The 6,226-nt window shown below is 41.9% G+C and overlaps 1 non-coding gene across 1 annotated transcript; it reads left to right on the top strand.

The window, feature by feature from the left end:
* Nucleotides 1-2,949: 2,949 nt before the first annotated feature.
* LOC114787220 (U5 spliceosomal RNA) lies at nt 2,950-3,061 on the top strand. The gene has a single exon (XR_003749355.1). It is a non-coding gene; the product is annotated as a U5 spliceosomal RNA (small nuclear RNA).
* The last annotated feature ends 3,165 nt before the right edge of the window (nt 3,062-6,226 follow it).

The raw sequence follows: 6,226 nt of genomic DNA, 5'->3' as shown, positions 1-6,226 counted from the left end.
CCAAGCATGGTTTCAGGCCCATCCACAGCATCTCTACCACATCAGACACATGAGAGACTTCAGACTGCCCCCCAGTCAGAACTTCTACTCCTGCACCATAGAGAGCATCCTGACGGGAAATATCTCAACCTCGTACGGGAACAGCACCATGCAGGACAGGCGAGCCCTACAGAGGGTGGTTCGATCAGCCGAACGAATCATCCGTACCAAGCTCCCTGACCTTCAATCTATCTACAGCAAACGGTGCTGTACCAGGGCCAGGAAGATAGTGAAGGACCTCAGCCCCCCCAACAATGGACTCTTCTCTCTGTTGCGATCAGGGAAGCGTTTTCGCTCCCTGAAGTCCAACACAGAGAGAATGAGGAGGAGCTTCTTCCCGCAGGCTGTCCGAGCTCTCAACAACAACAACAACAACAGTACTTTCACCTTCAATCACTCTGGACTCTTTGCACAAAATCAATTTGCGCATTTTAGTTTACTGCTCTTTTTTTTTTTATGGCTCTTTTCTTTAAACATTGTCTTTCACTTATTTGCACACATTCACCCTACCAGTTACACATATTTTATATGTTAAAGATGTAAAAGTGTAATATTTGGTTATGTTTGCAATATTCGCATATTGGTTCATTGTACACTTGCATCATTTGCAATACTGTGGTCTGTAGCAGTCGCAAAAAGCATTTCCCTGCATATCATACCGTGTATGACTATGCATGTGACAAATAACATTTGAATTTGGTGAAGACTGGGTATTGGTTGTGGGTAGGTCCGTATCTCTTTAAATAGGGCCCACCTTAAGTCATGGGGGCAGTCGGGGAGAGCGGTGACAAGTACCGGGACACGAGACGTCGCCGACGACAGCAGCGTGAGCAGCTGTGACACGACCAGACGCCGTACCGTGACCAGCGGCGCTACGGCCAGTGACAACAACACGAGCTAAGTACCCCTGAAGGGACGTCGGAGTTGTAATTTCCGGTTGGCGCGCTATTGTCTGTGGACTTCAAATATTCCTTCTATTGGCCTGACTGTGTTTGTGTTGCAGCGGGATCACATGTGACAATCACTTCACTTTCGGATTGTTGTATAGCAGCGGCGGCCGATGCCAGAAGGAAGTTTGGACACAGTTGGAACAGCATCTAAACTCCGGTCCAGTACTGACTGTTTTAAGATCATTTTCTTATTAAATAGGTATTTTTATATAGTATGTGTCTATTGAATATTCTGGATTGTTGTGTCTATGGGGGTTAAGATAACCAGCCTGGTTAATGTACTACACTGATCTTATTACCCACCCAACCCTCTTAGAGTGTGAATTTGTGGTGCTTTACTTGCGGTTTGTAACGTGAATTTAGTGTGATTGCCTATTTTTGATGAATTGTTGGTTTGTACATGTGCTCTGAACTTTTTTGTCACTATTTGCTGTGTGGAGGGTGGCATCAACTCTGCAGTACTGGTGATGTGTAACAGCTCAGGGCAGTGTTATTCTGATACACCCCCAACATGCGTTCTGTCTGGTTGACCTAAATAACAAATAAATTGTACTTTGCATGTTGCCTGTGTCTGGGGTGGACAAAGTTTGAGCAGCAAGTAACCTCACAGTCACGACACGTTTACATTTACAGCATTTATCAGAAGCCTTTATTCAGAGCGTTCAGTAGTTACAGGGACAGTCCCCCCCGGAGCAACTTGGGGTTAAGTGTCTTGCTCAGGGACACAATGGTAGTAAGTGGGATTTGAACCTGGATCTTCTGGTTCATAGGCAAGTGTGCTACCCACTAGGCTACTTCTGATGGGACCGGGTGATGACGGTGACCTTGACGAGAAGACACCAACTCTGCAGGAAGAACTGATGTTGTCAGAGCTTGGATACAAATCCATAACCCTTCCACCGTGGGAGTTTGTTCTATCTTGTTCAATACAGTGAATAATAAATAAATCACCTACAACCCTTTAAGTGCTCTGTTGTAAATGCTTTAAATTCTTAAGACCATTCCTCTGAAAATATACATGGTGGTTGAATTTTTTTGTTCAATCTTTTCTCAGGACAACATTGAAAATATGGCACATTGATTGAATGTAAATGTTGCATCCTTTATTTACAGCATGACATGCTTTAATACACAACAGTAAAGTCAGTTGTCCAATGACTTTGACACAAACAAATGACCTCAAAAATTTCCATCTCCAGTGACATGGAGTTGTTAATGCAATGTTCTCACATTGTCTTATTTTTCGGGATCACTACATTTTACAGCATTTATCAGACGGCCTTATCCAGAGCAACTTGCAGTCAGTAGTTACAGGGAGAGTCACCCTGGAGCAACTTAGGGTTAAGTGTCTTTCTCAGGGACACAATGGTAGTCCCTGAACCTGGGTCTTCTGGTTCATATGCAAGTGTGTTACCCACTAGGCTACTACCACCCTGTGGGATCACTAGGTCTCATACCTGTCAACTAGTGATTTGTAATTTTTTTTACTCAAGTGAGACACTGGAGCCCGGGGAAACTGTGTGTGGATCACGTCAGTGTCTTCAGGATGTAATGTTAGAATACATATAAAACATATAGGAGCCTGTTTTTTGCAAGTTCTTGGAATGTTGATAGAGATCTTTGTTCATGACCATTTGTGTTTAATGTATCCAGACATATGAGTGCTTGCATTTGGCTCCATTGCTCTGTCTTCTCAACTGTCATGGTCTTCATGTATGGTTTCTATAGTACCATTGAACGTGTCGTCCCAGTCCACGGGGAGCCTTGTAAGCAGAGTGCAGAGTGGCAAAGATCGTGGGGGTCGCATCCTCTGCGCTCTCTGCCCACGTCACTTCCTCGCTGCTGCCGACGCCATCGTCTTCGCTCCGCTCACTCACCCACCGACGTTAACGTTTCGGGGTTTCACGGATTGTCATCGTGCGGCATGGCTCATCGGGGAGAAAGTGCTCGACTAGAACGGTCGCTTGGGCTTCTCTTCATCACGTATAAATCTTTCGCCTTTTATTAAAGATTTCCGTGGAGAGGGGCAACAACAAGCTCACAATATTTTTGGAGGCTCTGTTTTGAAAGCTACACGATGGGTTCAAAGAATACTTAGGAAAACGTGGTGTGCGATGCGTATACGCGCACCATCCAGCAAAAAAAAAAACAAAAAAAAACAGAGCAGTGGTGGCCTTGCAGTTAAGGAAGCGGCCCCGTAATCAGAAGGTTGCTGGTTCGAATCCCGATCCGCCAAGGTGCCACTGAGGTGCCACTAAGCAAAGCACCGTCCCCACACACTGCTCCCCGGGCGCTTGTCACGGCTGCCCACTGCTCACTCAGGGTGATGGGTTAAATGCAGAGGACCGTGTGCTGTGCTGCTGTGTATCACATGTGACAATCACTTCACTTTTTAAAAGTTTTAAAAAGTGACTCTCCCCCGGCGCCCGCGCTCGTCGTGCCGGGCTGTGTCCTTCGCAGTGTTTCTTCTCCTCTTCTTTTTACCTCTGCGCTTTTGGGTGGAGGGACGACATTCTGTCTCGACTACGGACTTACGGGGGAAGGACGCGCAGAAGCAGGACATGCTGGGAACGGGTTTTATTATAAAATAAACAATAATATAAATAAACAATGGGGCGGTGGCCAAGAATGGGAAATAATGGGTAACAACTGAAACAAACCCGCAGGCGTGTGGCGATTGCCAGAACTTATAACACCAAACAAAACTCAAGTTCATGCTCAGGTCCATGAAAATGTCGTCCCTTCTGAAGGGGCGGAAATCTGTGGTTTTATGTGCTGTCAGAATTGGGTATAGGTGATGAGCACAGCTGCAGTCAATCCTGACAGTCGTATTTCCTTCTGATGTTCTATTATTATTATTATTAAGGGTTTAAAATGTCCATAAAATACAAACTCAAAGCAGATAAAATAAAAATGGACCTTCCCTGAAGTCCAACATGTCAAGAAATAAAAAACATTATTATAATAATTAACCATCTCAGGTTAATCAGGAACTGTGTTGATGCTGATTTACAAGTGGATTTAATCTTTTTTTTTTTAAGATGACATTTCTGTTTCTGTGATTAAATGTGCTCTAGTTGCGTTGGATGTCTTTACAGCAAAAAATACTTCATCGGATCAATGCTGGATCAACATTAGCACCATTTGTTGGCTCATCTATGTTTCTAAAGATTGCTTATTGACACAGAATATCTTCTAAATGTCATCACTAGTGTAGTCTCCTTACAATGGTGTTATAACAATGTATGCAAATAGCCCTATTCCCTGATTAAACTTAGAGCATTAGTGATTATGCTCTGATAATGTTTTTAATGTTATTTGGATCTGAAAGTGTCAAATGTGGATCAACATGAGTGTTTCTTGCTTCACATCATCATCACTGGTCTAAAGATATATTACATTGCATTACTGATACCTTCCTCCATCTCAGGAGACAAATAATTGGAACAAAATTCACTGGAGTTTAACTCATGAGCAGACCACACATTTAAACATAAATTTAAATCAAAAAGCACACAGACAAACCAAATGTCGGCCCAGTGAGGAACGAGCCTGTGCCAATAAACAAGGACTGTAGGAGAATAGGAAAAGTGCCATGAAAAAGAAGCACAAAAAACAATGGAACAGATGCCATGCCATTAACAGATAGTTAAACAAACAGATCAACAAGTAAGTGCCTGATTATGGCTAGACAGAAACACATCGTACAGAGAGGACTGTATGCTTCCGATTTTATATTTGTGTATTACTGATAAAGCGCATAGGATTTATTATTAAATGCACAATGTATGTAGTATGGTACACACTGGATGCCATTAAACAAATTAAATGAGGGGACATTTCAATATACAGGTGCTCGATGTATGAATTAGCCCTTTTTATGGTTCTTTCCTCGCTGCTTTCTTTAGTGCAACTATGGATTCACAGTAATGCTGGTGTGCTATTCTCTAGTAAGGGAGTTTCATGAAACGCAAGCATTATAACTACTCTAAATAGTCTATATTACTATTAATAATGTTTAGTAAACCTTTTGACATTGTACAATGTTGAAAAAGTATGCCTACCTTTGATTTTTTTGTCAAAAAGAGCTCTCTTCATATAGCAAGCTCAACTCTTTGCTAACTTCCTGTGAACCCCTGTCTTAAACAGGTCAAGCCTTTTAAGTCACAATGCCCTCTAGTGGATTTCTTTGGAATTACATATGTAAACCAAGCGGTAGAAAAGACTCAATGAGGTAGGGAAATTTCAGTGAAAGCCTCAGTTACATATAGGGCCTCAAAAAGTTCTCTACCAATTAGTCGACCAGAACGCTAAAGGGCATTGAAGCAGCAAGGATCTTGGCTGTATCACAGAGGAAAGCAAGTCATCACAATGCAGCATTTTTTTTTTGTTGTTGCAAGAATTATATTATTCTTCATTAAATTATTCTGGTTAATTTGTTCTACTTCTATTCATACTAAAATCTGAGGAATACAGCAAAAAAATGCTTGTTCAAAACTCCTAATGTATGATGAACCAAGGCCAGCTTACAAAGGTGATACATTCTTTTAAACCGCACAGCATTTGCATCTGAAATCATACATTAATGTTTATAAGAATCTGATTCTAGTCTGGTTTCTTCCAGTCAGTCCAGCCCACCCTATAATCTTCCATTGTTGAGGTAATACTGTCAATACAGCTGGAACTAGTTGCTGGGAACAAACTACAGATTCATTGCATATGTAGAGAGAACAGGTGGTTCATATCCCTGAACAAACCAACGGTAAACCACATTTAAAAATAAAATGACATCTTGCATAGCTTACATGCTACTTCCCCAAAGACGGTTCAGCTGCATGTAGCACACAGAACTGGGGCATCTGGGACCCACTGTTACCAAATGAAGCACAGCTGTTCAAGGAAGACGCAACTGCAAATTTCCAGTTTCAAGGCGCAGCAGCCACACTATTCAGTTTTAATACCCTCAAGCAGCCCTTTTCGATTCATATGCTACCAGTCAAATGTTTAGACGCACCTACTCATCATTCACTCATGTGAATGAGCATCTCATAAAGTGGCTTTTGATGACAACAATAGTGAACAAAGCAGCCATAAAGGTAGAAATAGGCGACTCTGAAAAAAACATACTAATAATAAATTGTTTACTTATCTGTAGACACATAATATCTTTCATGTTTCAATCATTATGAAAAAAACTATTCTGACAGAATTTTTGCAAACATATTCATGCACCCGTG

Source organism: Denticeps clupeoides, chromosome 3 (genome assembly GCF_900700375.1).
Source record: "Denticeps clupeoides chromosome 3, fDenClu1.1, whole genome shotgun sequence".
Lineage (NCBI taxonomy): Eukaryota > Metazoa > Chordata > Actinopteri > Clupeiformes > Denticipitidae > Denticeps > Denticeps clupeoides.
This window is presented reverse-complemented; position numbering and strand designations above follow the sequence as displayed.